Source organism: Canis aureus, chromosome 2 (assembly GCF_053574225.1).
Source record: "Canis aureus isolate CA01 chromosome 2, VMU_Caureus_v.1.0, whole genome shotgun sequence".
Classification (NCBI taxonomy): domain Eukaryota; kingdom Metazoa; phylum Chordata; class Mammalia; order Carnivora; family Canidae; genus Canis; species Canis aureus.
The window spans coordinates 49,746,546-49,758,082 of record NC_135612.1 but is presented as its reverse complement, the minus strand read 5'-3'; the positions used below and the strand labels follow the sequence as shown (position 1 = coordinate 49,758,082).

The following is an 11,537-nucleotide window of genomic DNA, read 5'->3' as shown; positions in this document are numbered from 1 at the left end:
CAGGCACCCTTCCCCTGAACATCTTTTTATATGTTCATTGGATGTTTCTGTTTGTTTCTGTTTCTGTAAATTCTCTAATCATATCCTTTGCCCATTTTAATGAGATTGCCTTTTAAAAATGTTTGTAATATTTCTTTGTCCTAGTTGATTAATCTTTGTTGATTATATGTTTATCTGTGGCTGTCCTTTTATTTTGTTATGGACCTCTTTTTTTTTTAATCCGGAGGTTATAATTGTAATTCATAAAATTTGACCTTTATGGTTTCTCGTGGGGTTTTTTTTTTTTGTGTGCCTTATGAATTACTTTCCTACAGTAATATCATAAAATTACAGTCTCTTATATTTTATTCCAAAAGTGAAAGAAATACTGTTTTTCACATTTACAATTTGTTTTATGTGGGATAGAGTCTAATAGGTCACTTTTCTGCATGATGTCAATTGTCCCAGCAGTATATTCTAAATTGTGTTTTCTTTCCTCAGTGGTTTTAAACACCACTGCTTTTGAGTTCCAAGTTACCACTTATATGTGGGTGGATCTGTTTCCAGCCTTCTTATTTCATCAGAGGTGTCTGGGCTTTCACAGCTGCAAGAACTGGAGTTTTGAGGAACTTTGATTCTCAGCAGACATATTGAGTGTAAACTCAAGAGACTTGGATGGACCACTTTCTAAACGCTCAGATTGTCCCTCTCACTAAGTACAATGTACGAGTTACATGACTGGAGTTGTGAGTATGATTACATGACTTGGGGAAAAAGGTAAAGGAAAATTAGCCTGTTCCTGGTCCTATATCCCTCTCCCTTTTTTCCTCCACCTTTATGAATTATTGAAATTTTCACCATGGCATTGTTCATTAAAACTTAAATCACGTGATAGAAGGGGCAACATACCTATTTGTCAGAGTAGGAAATGGGTTTAAGGAATATAACTCTTCCTTTATTTTTTTTCTCATAGGGCAATAGAATGGGAGATTAGAAGAAATCTTTGAGATCATTTGGTATAGCTATTCTGTTTTCTAAATGGATAGAGCAACCACATGGAGATATGCCTGGGACCGTTCATGTTTATACCAGTTGTTCCAGAATAATAAATAATGGTAGCTTCTTTCATTATCAAAATGTCTTGGTTGGATAATAAATTATGTGATCCTCCTATTGATCAGAAAGCAGATTCTTAGAAGTGAAAAGATTTTCTTTTGAAACTTGTTTTATTAGTCACAAATGGATACTGTTGATAACAGATTTCCCTAACCCCTCTCCTAGGAAAAAATCCAGTTGTAAGTATATTTAAAATTTTGTCAATTTTGAAAATATGATGTGCATTTGAGGTCTTGATTAATGATACACCTGGGAATCCACAATTAATATTTAATTGGTTTGAAAACATAAAATAGGGTGACCAAATTTTTGAAGAAAATTTAAACTAAACACTACAGGTGAAATAATTTCCATACATTACACAAATATTGCAGGTGGTGTCATGGGAGCCAAACTTCAAGTCCCTTTATTGTTTATTATTCTTTCTTTGTTGCTTTCCTTAACAATACTACTGTAGGGTCTGGAAAAATGCTGGACTGAGCTAATATATCCCCTCACCTTCTATTACAAATGTATAGAAATGTTGGATAAACCATACATATGTAGTTTATATATGTGTATAAAAACAATATATATGTAGTATATCATCATATATATACACACAAATATACATAATACACACATATATAAACTATATATATAATTAATATATGTGCATACATATAATTCACACACCTACATATATTTATATAAGAATAAAGGTAAAAAATAATAAAGAATTATTTCATATGAAGAACCAAAAAAAATTACTTAACCAGAAAGGAATATGTTGGTAAATCTTTTTTTCTAAAAAAGATTTTATTTATTAATTCATGAGAGACAGAGGGAGAGAGAGAGAGAGAGAGAGAGAGGCAGAGACCTAGGCAGAAAGAGAAGCAGGATCCATTGAGGGAGCCTGACGTGGGACTTGATCTCAGGTCTCCAGGATCACACCCTGGGCTGAAGGTGGCGCTAAACTGCTGAGCCACCTGAGCTGCCCATATGTTGGTAAATCTAACCACATTAATTAAGATTTTCCTACTTATCCAAAGGCAGCATTAAGAGAGTGAACATACATATTATGGAGTGGAGAAAGTTCTATGCCACACGCCTAACTGACAAATGAATTGTATTCAGTAGAAAAAGCCAACCAAGGAGTTGAACAGGGACTTCAGTAAAGAGGAAGCCAAGCTCATTCTTTTTCTCTCCTTAATTAGAGGTGAATCTCGGTGATGGGTATACAGATACTGAGCTTGCTATTATTCTTTTTAAATTATTGAAAATTTGAAAACAAAACATCTGGAAAAATAAAAACATAGCCAAACTCAAAGAAAAAGTAAGATTCCCAGATGACAAAACTGCAGAGAACTCACATGGAGAGCAATAAATAAATGCACCAGCTAATGCAACAGTGATGTAGGGAAGATCAGTTTTTGGTATGAGCTCTGGAACGTGGGTCTGTAGTGGCAGGAAGCATGTGAAACAAAGAACTGAAACTGAACATCCTGCATATAACCAGATTGCAAGGAATGAACCCTTTCTCCAAAAAAAGGGATTAGAAAATTCTTCTTAGTATCCCAGGAAATCAGTAAGAAAGCTTGTCTCGGCCTGATGTTTTGGGTAAAAAAAAAATCTCTTTTGGACTGAAACTACATTCTTGTGCCGTAGTGAATGTTGAGTGCAAATGTTTTGTTAACTGCATTATAGATGGATAGCTTCAGACAGATGAACTCTCTAAAGTACCCAGTAGAAGCAAATACAAAACTACTCTAAAGGGATACTTTCTTAACCTAAGGTGCATGAGATCTCCAGTAAGTATTAAGTCATGATAAAAAAAAATAACAGGTCATGGGGTGCCTGGGTGGCTCAGTTGATTAAGTTACCAATTCTTGATTTTGGCTCAGGTCATGATCTCAGGGTCCTCGGATCAAGTCCTGTGGTGGTGGGGTCCACGCTCAGTGGGGAGTCTGCTTGAGGATTCTCTCTCTCCCTCTCCTTTTAACCCTCCCCCCCCCCACAAACACACCCACACCCTCTCTCTCTCAAATAATAATAATAATAAAAAAACTGTTCATGTAAGGAAACCATCCACCATTAGGAATGAGACAAACACAACACAAGGAAGGATTAGGACCTTAAGGACATGAAGCTGTATAACGATGTGAGTGACATAACAAAATGAAAATCTGTAAAACAATCAGATTTTAGAAAAAAGAGGGATGCCTGGGTGGCTCAGTGGTTGAGCATCTGCCTTCGGCTCAGGGTGCGATCCTGGGATCTGGGATCAAGTCCCACATTGGGTTCCCTGCATGGAGACTGCTTCTCCTTCTGCCTATGTCTCTGCCTCTCATTCTGTGTCTCTCATAAATAAATAAAATCTTAAAAAAAAAAGATTTTAGAGAAGGGAATCATGGTGGAAGAAGGGGATACTATAAGAAAAGATATATTTGGAAAATAAGCAAATTAAACTTTTCTTTAAAAAAGATTTTATTTACTTATTCATGAAAGACACACAGAAAGAGGCAGAAACATAGGCAGAGGGAGAAACAGGGTTCCTGCAGGGAGCCTCATGTGGGACTTGATCTCAGGACCCCAGGATCACGACCTGAGCCAAAGGCAGACACTCAACCACTGAGCCATCCAGGTGCCTGCAAATTAAACTTTTAACAATGAAAAATAATCATTGAAAGTAGAAAAACCCTCTGTGGATGGGATAAAGAGCAGGCTATACAGGTCTGATGAGATAATTAGGAAACTGGAAGTCTGTTCTGAGGAAATTACTAGAATGCCACAGAAAGATTATGAGATGGGAAAAATGAAAGACAGTTTTCGAGGTGGGAGTAGAATGCCTATGGAATGAGACAGACCAACACAAGTCCAATTGGAATTCCAGAAAGGGAGAAGAGAAAAGAGACTAGGAAAAAGCAGTATTTAAAAAAGAGAATGACAGAGACTTTTCCAAAAGAAAAGACATGTCTAACTGCATGTGAAAATGAGATTCTTTTTAGTTTTAGCTGGACCAAAAGATTGAGAACAATTCAACAGGAGACAACTATGACCTAGATTTAAAAGTTAGCTTCTTGGTCACAAATGCAAGACACACTAATAGATTGCAAAACTGGTCTGATGATGAGTCAGTTGCCTGCTTTTGACCTACATAAGACAGTAAAGATGAAGAGAGTTCATCTCTGAAGAGAGCCTTAGAAGGGAGTTGTCAAGAGAGTTACTGATATGCTATGTTTTCATGACCATCGTGGAGGAGGAGCAGGAGGATGCTTTGCCCTCATTTCAGGCTAAGAGAAAGTGACTTAGTGGTGCTGCTTGGCCAGCCCAATATGTGTTTCCTGTATTGGAGGATCCTAGGGAAGGTCTATGACTCATTCCTGAAAATTCTAACATCAAGAGTCCGTGGTAGAGCCACTCTTGCCTGGTAGCAGAACGGTAAGTTGTGGCTGCAATATTGGGACAGGGCTGCACTTCCATTAAATGTAGCTAAAGATTGCTTTCTGAGCTGCAGAGGGGAAGATGTGAATTGGAATAACTTTACAGTTTTGAATTTATATTGGACTAGCCCAAAATTATGTAATTGTTAGGTTATTATCTGAGATTTCATATTGGAATGGGGAAGGAATTGCAGAGAAGGTCTGAAGGGACTGAAAGAAGAATCAAATTGGCTTTTTCTTACACCTTTCTTTGGGTCTAGCTTAATGAAAACAGTGTCTAAATATGAACCTTCAGGGGCACCTGGGTGGCTCAGTGGTTGAGTGTCTGCCTTTGGCTCAGGACATAATCCTAGGGTCCTGGGATCAAGTCCCACATCAGGCTCCCTGCAGCCTCCCTCTGCCTATGTCTCTGCCTCTCTGTGTCTCTCATGAATAAATAAATAAAATCTTTAAAAAACATGACCTTCAAATTGTGAAATTACAAAGATCACAGTTAATATAAAATCAATTTGTATTTATTGCCAATTTTAGTAACATAATGAAGAAAGAGAAAAACCTTCCCTTCTTTAGAGTAGAAATGAACCTCCAAATGTTATACTCTGAGAGGATACATCACTGATGTGATATTCCCAGGCAAGGATGTATCATCTGAATCTAATGGAGATAAACTTGAGAAACTAAAAATGAGGAATATTCTATTTAAACACTGGGAAGGGGCTGTAATAAAATGGTAAGTGTCATAAAAGACAGAGAAAAGCTGTATAAAGAGTGTAGAGTCATGAAGGGGCTAAAGATATATGACAGCTAAATCAATACCTAAGACTAGCTTGGATTGTGTACTTTGGGGGTAGGGGAGAGGATGCTAAAAAGAACATTATTGGATCAATTGAAAAAATCAGAATAAGGATGAAAGATTAAATACAATGTATCATTCTTTAATTTACTAAAGTTGATAACTGTACTGTGGGCTATGCAATAGAATGTCTAGGGAAATGTACACTCAAGTATTTAGCAGTAAAGAGCATGATATGCATGACTTATCTTCAAGTGATTTGGAAAAAAATGTGTGTGTGTGTGTGTGTGTGTGTAGAGAGAGAGAACAAATAAAGCAAAAGGAGTAAGAGGTTAATAGTTGGTGAATTTAGGTAGATGGTATATGAATATTCTTGAACTATTTTTATTTTGCAAATTTTCTTTAAAATTGAAACTATTTTTGAACATTAAAAAATGCAAACACAAACAAAAAATAAATGAGGAACCAGAGAGATGAAATAGATTGCCTACAGTGAGATGATGTCATGGCAGCAGAGTTCTCATGAGCAACAGTTGAGTCCAGAGACAATAGGATTATTTTCAAGCTGCTTAAGGAATGCAACCTTCAATCTTCAGTGATTTTTATCCTCTCTAAACTATTTTTCAGGGGTGAAGGCCAAATAAAAAAATTGAAAAAATAAAAATACTTAGATAAAGATTAATTTTTTAATTTTATTTAATCTTTATGTCCAATGTGGGGCTCAGACTTATGACCCTGAGATCAAGAGTCATGTGCTCCATTGACAGAGCCAGCCAGGTGCTTCCAAAATATTAGCTAATAATGAAAATGATCACTCACCGTTTCTTGCTGAAAGAGCCACTAAAGGATGTACTTCAAGGAGAAGAAAATATAGTTCAGAAGAAAGGACTGAGATGCAAGAATACAAAGTTGAACAAAGCAATTAGTAAGTGTGAGCAAATCTAAATAAAATTTGACTAAAAATAAAACTTTAAATGATTTTATTTTGTGGTTAAAGATGTGGAACTAAAATTTTAGACAATAATAACATGAAAGATGAGAGGATGATCCACAGTTAAAACATTTTAATATTTTACTTTAAAAAAAGATTTTATTTATTTATTTGATGGAGAGAGACAGAGCATAAGCAGGGGGAGTGGCAGGTAGAGGGAAAGAGAGAAGCAGGCTCCCCGCTGAACAAGGAGCCTGACACAGGGCTCCATCCCAGGATTCTGGGACCACGATCTGAGCGGAAGGCAGACACTCAATTGGCTGAGCCACCCAGGCGCTCCTCTAATATTTTCTTTATGGCAACCATAGATTTTAATGATTTAAGCTAAATTAAAAGAAAATAGACAGAATCTGTAATTTCTTAGATGGTTAGAGGAAATAGATAATAAAGACAACATGATGCTCCTTTTCCACCAAAAAAGGGTAGGAAAGGAAAAAGCATAAATAGAAAAAAAAATGCAAAATAAGGATGGTGGAAATAAATTCGAATCTATTGGTAATCACAAAAAATGTAAAAATTCATAGGATGAGAAACCACATAGAAGTCAAAACAAACTGACTAGATCTGTGTGTATCTACAGGCATCTCAGAAACATTGTACTGGGTGTACCAAATGAGATTCAAAAGGATACACATCCTTTGGGACCACTTTGCAAAATACAAAAAGACGCAAAACAATGGTATTTATTGTTTATGAATATAAGAATATGTAGCAGAATTGTGAGTGGAGGAATACACATCAATTTAGTGGTTATCTCAGGAGAAGATAGGAGTGGATGGGATGGGAGGAAGGTAAGTGGGTGCTCCTAACTTTAGCTGCACTTTTATTTTCCTTAAGAGAACCACTCTTGAAGCAGTCATGATAAAAAGTTAATGTGTTACATTTGGGTTGTAGAATGTGAGTGTCTATTATATTAATTTCTGGATTTCTTTTTGTATTTAAAGGAGTAATTTAAAAAGCCACAAAATCTCTCCAGTTTATGTTTAATTCCGTTTTTCCAAGGACAGAGAGACGATACAGTTCTGCTCTCATGGATGTGGTTTTAGGTAAGGATGCGGTTATTCTTTGGTTTCCCCTGGATTCATGGCCTCTGTGCTGAGTCCCATGGACTGGGGCAGCCAGGTTCCCTCATCAGTTGGCTTTCAGGTTCAGCCCAGGGGAGGCACAAGGGAGGAGCCTGGAGGGTGAGATGAAGAGAGGTCTGAAAATTTCTTCCATGCTTCTTCCTGCTTTGGTGTCCCGTGGCTATAGTTGCCTCCTTCCATAAGCACGACTCCACCAAATGGCTCTTCCTTCAGGGTTCCTGCTCTCATTGGGCTCTACTAATATTATTTCCTGCTCCTGTGTCAACACGCCTGGGGGTGTTGACCATTTCTCACCTTTGCTTGTCTCCTATATGCCTTACCATATTCCTTGTTTGTTTCCTTAAACTTGTTGGAAACTCTGAGAAAGATACCTGCATTAAAAATTTTGCATTTTAACTTCTTGGGATGACATAATAAGACACTGTGAAAAATCAAAAATGATTTTTTTTTTTTAGTTTATAAAACTTCTTTGCCATGGATGAAAAGATTGATAAGGTGACCTCCATGTCTCAGCCCATTGTGCTATCTGAGCATGTGTGGTTGACAACTTCTTGGGGAAAAGGAATCATGGCTGACATACACCAGAAGAACTGCTCATGCACCAAAGGTCTTAAGATTTCTTGAATGGTATCATTTGTGTTTTATGATTTCATGTACTCAGTGAATTTTGATTGAGTGCTGCTTTGTCCCAAGAACTGTGTATGTAGGGATACGTTGTTGAGCAAGAGGGAATAGTCTTGTCCTCAAGGAGCTTCAGTAGATGGGGAAGGTAGGCAGACCTAGTATGAAGACATATGGTAAATTCTAGGAAGATGGAGGTAGTGAGGGGGTCCCAGGAGGTTTATCCCATCCAGTCTTGAACCATAAGAGATAGTTTTACAAGGGAAATAACATCTAATCTCAAACTTGAGGTTTATATACTAGTAAGCCAGATTAAGGAGAACAGCTGGTAAGAAGGGATGGGTTTTAGTTTAAGATGTTCTAGGTAGAGAGAAAGACAACTTGGACAAAGACCAGCAGGGGATAAAAAGCATTTGGGAAATTGAAAGTATATCTCTTGGGTTAATGTATAGATTGCAGGAAAAAGGGGGAGAAAAAAAGCAGAGGTCAGATCTTGAAAGGCCTTTTAAGTAAGTTTAAGGATAGGAGTGTTATTATGAGGTCAGTGAAGAGCTGTTAAATCTTTTAAAGTAGGTGGTATACATATTATAATGATATTTGCATTTAAGAATGATTATCCTGAGAATGAATTTGAAATAAATAAAACTAGAGGGGAGTTATCTTAGTAGGTCTCTGGGGTAACCCGGGCCAGAGATGATGAGCTGGGCTTGAGTCAGTTGGGTCAGACTGAATGGCTACAGCAGATAGGATGGCTAACATGGACAACCTGAACCCATCCTGTCACATTCAGGCAATTGTTGTCATTATTTTGCCTGGCAAAAAGCAAACTGTCATCTCCTTGCTGGGTTTTACAGACTGTGAACTCCCTGCAGGCAGGGAATATACATTTTTAAAAAAGATTTATTTATTTATTCAGGGCACGGGGAGAGTCTTAAGCAGACTGTGGACTGGGAGTGGAGCCCCATGTCGGACTTGATCTCACGACCCTGAGAGCGCGACCTGAGCCAAAACCAAGAGTCAGGTGCTTAAGAGATTGCACCACCCAGGTGGCCGAGGCAGGGTACATTTTGTAACCATCTCTGTGTCTCCAGTACTTTGAGGGGTGCTCAGGGAATGACTATTCTTGAATAAAGGAATCTTAGGGACAGTTTTTTTGATGCAGTGGTCATCCTGATGACTTCCAGACCCAACTAGGAAAGTTCAATAACAATTGTGAAGTCAATGTCTAGAGCTATTTTTCAGAGGCACAGGAAGGCGTGCGTGCTTTAACTTGGTTCACCATGCATATTGAAATGCGCAGGCTGCTTTTGCCTGACTCAGTTCTCTTGTGCCATCTGCTGGGACGAGCATTTCATGGCACACCAAAGTGAGATAAGCAATGAAGACAAGTCTGAAAGCTTTGTGGGAGAAACAGCAGACAATCCCCTGGGCAGCCTTGCAGTTTCGTTGGGGAAACAAGTGTTGTGCCCAAGCCACAGTCTGTTTGCTGCTAATCTTTAGTAGTTTCCCAAGACAAATATCCCTTTCTACCGGTTTTCATGTAGACGATCTTAAATCCCTGTATTCTCCATCAGGTTTTGCAACAATCCAGTGATACCAGCCGCTATTATTGTCACTGGTTTTGAAACTCAGATAGGGAAGCACAGAGTTTTAAGTAAAATGCCAGTTCTGAGCAGTGAACAAGTGGCCGAGGAAGCACTGAAGTCTGTTTTACTCCCAGTTGCACAAAACATTTCAAACACAGTAAGAGAGAGGTCAAGAGTGGCAGAGATAAGCTGCTTAGCCTTAGCATGGACAGGGCGGTGGAGCAGAGAAGGCTGGCTTGCTCGGTATGTGCACTTCAAATGCCAAGTATTGGTAGGGGGTGGTTAAGGGGGCGGCGAAGGGGGAGCTGCAGCAGCAACTTTCCTGCATCATCCATTCCCCAGGGACAACTCAAGGTGATGTCCCTGAGGGAAAATTTTTTAGAATTCTATGAAAATTGTTAGAGCTTGCACCAAGATGGTACCTAAAGTCTTTGGTGAACATTGTCAAACAAAATAGACACTGCTATTTTGGTTAACATATATGGTTAAAACAAAGAAACTAGCAGACCATCCTTTTATCATTTAAGCTTGTTATTCTTATATTAAATACATACTTGCATAAATCCACAAATATACTCTTGACATTAAAAGACCCAAACATTCAGGGAAAGCTAAAAGTCTCCTTTGCTTTTCCCAAAGATACCGCAGTTAGTGGTATGCTTACAGATCTTTTTCTGTGTGTTTATTATACACACATGGTTCCTACGGGAACGTAGAATATGGTTTAATGTTTTGTCCACCTATATGAATGATATCTTGCTGGACTGCCCTGTCCTGCCATCTCCAACCGAGGGCCATACACTCTCCTGACCCATTGGGATGTGCAGTTGGGTTTCCATGAGGCTCCTCCTGGGGCGCCCTATCTAACTGCCCAATAACAGCCATCCTCTGCCCCGCTCCTGTCCTCCCCACATCACGCCTCCAGGCTGGCTGCTCTCTGCAGCTCATATCCAGCTTTTTTTTTTTATTGTGGCAAATATACATAACATAAATTTTTACTATCTTAACCATTTTTAGGCATTCAGTTCAGTGACATTAAGTACATTCACATTGTTGTGTAACGGTCAACACCATCCATCTTCAGAATGTTTTCATCTCCCCAACTCTGCAGCTGTGAAACACTAGTTCCCCATTTTCTTTCCCCCAGCCCCTGGCCACCATCTTCCTACTTTCTGCCTCTATGAATTAGATGATGCCAGGTAGCTCATATAAGTGGAATCATATGGTATTTGTCTTTATGACTGGCCTATGTGGCTTAGCATTGTGTCCTCAAGGTTCATCCATGTCATAGCATGTGTCAGAATTCCTTTCTATTTTGAAACTCAGTATTATTTCATTGTATGTATAGACCACACTTTGTTTACCTATTCATCCACTGATGGACATTTAGGGTGTTTCTTCTTCTTGGCTATTGTGAATAAAGCTGCTATGGACAATTTAGAAAATATTATTTTATACAGCAAATTCACAACCTTATACGAACTAGTTTTGTGTGTTTTCTTCTTTGCAACCACATAATCCCAGATGAATATACCTTCAATCTTGTCAAAGCTCCTGAAGACCAAACTGTAATAATCTTATTTATAAAAATAAATTAAACCAAGTTGGGCATATTGCCTAGGAAATTTGTATGACATAATTGTAAGAAGAATACTGTCCGTTGATACATTTGACTATTGATTTCTACCAGTCACAATGAGAAATTGGGGATGAAAATGTGTGGGTATTTTGTAAGGTTTGGACTAGAGCCAGTGATGTGACAAACTGGAATTCTCAATTTGTAAGAATGCTATCCTTGGGTTTGTTGAATCTTTTAGGTCTTTCCTGACCCTTCCACAACTAGAGGACAGAGAATATAATAAGGGACATTGTTCTTCCCTCTCAGGACATTGGCTTATTTTATGTATCTCTGGAATCATGAAGAGAGCACAGATTGGGGATTAG

At 38.3% G+C, this 11,537-nt stretch overlaps 1 long non-coding RNA gene across 1 annotated transcript; it reads left to right on the top strand.

Moving 5' to 3' along the window:
• Nucleotides 1–4,250: 4,250 nt before the first annotated feature.
• Nucleotides 4,251–11,038, top strand: LOC144290678 (uncharacterized). The gene is made up of 4 exons (XR_013358249.1): nucleotides 4,251–4,515; nucleotides 7,246–7,347; nucleotides 7,842–7,993; nucleotides 8,924–11,038. It is a non-coding gene; the product is annotated as an uncharacterized LOC144290678 (long non-coding RNA).
• Nucleotides 11,039–11,537: the final 499 nt, after the last annotated feature.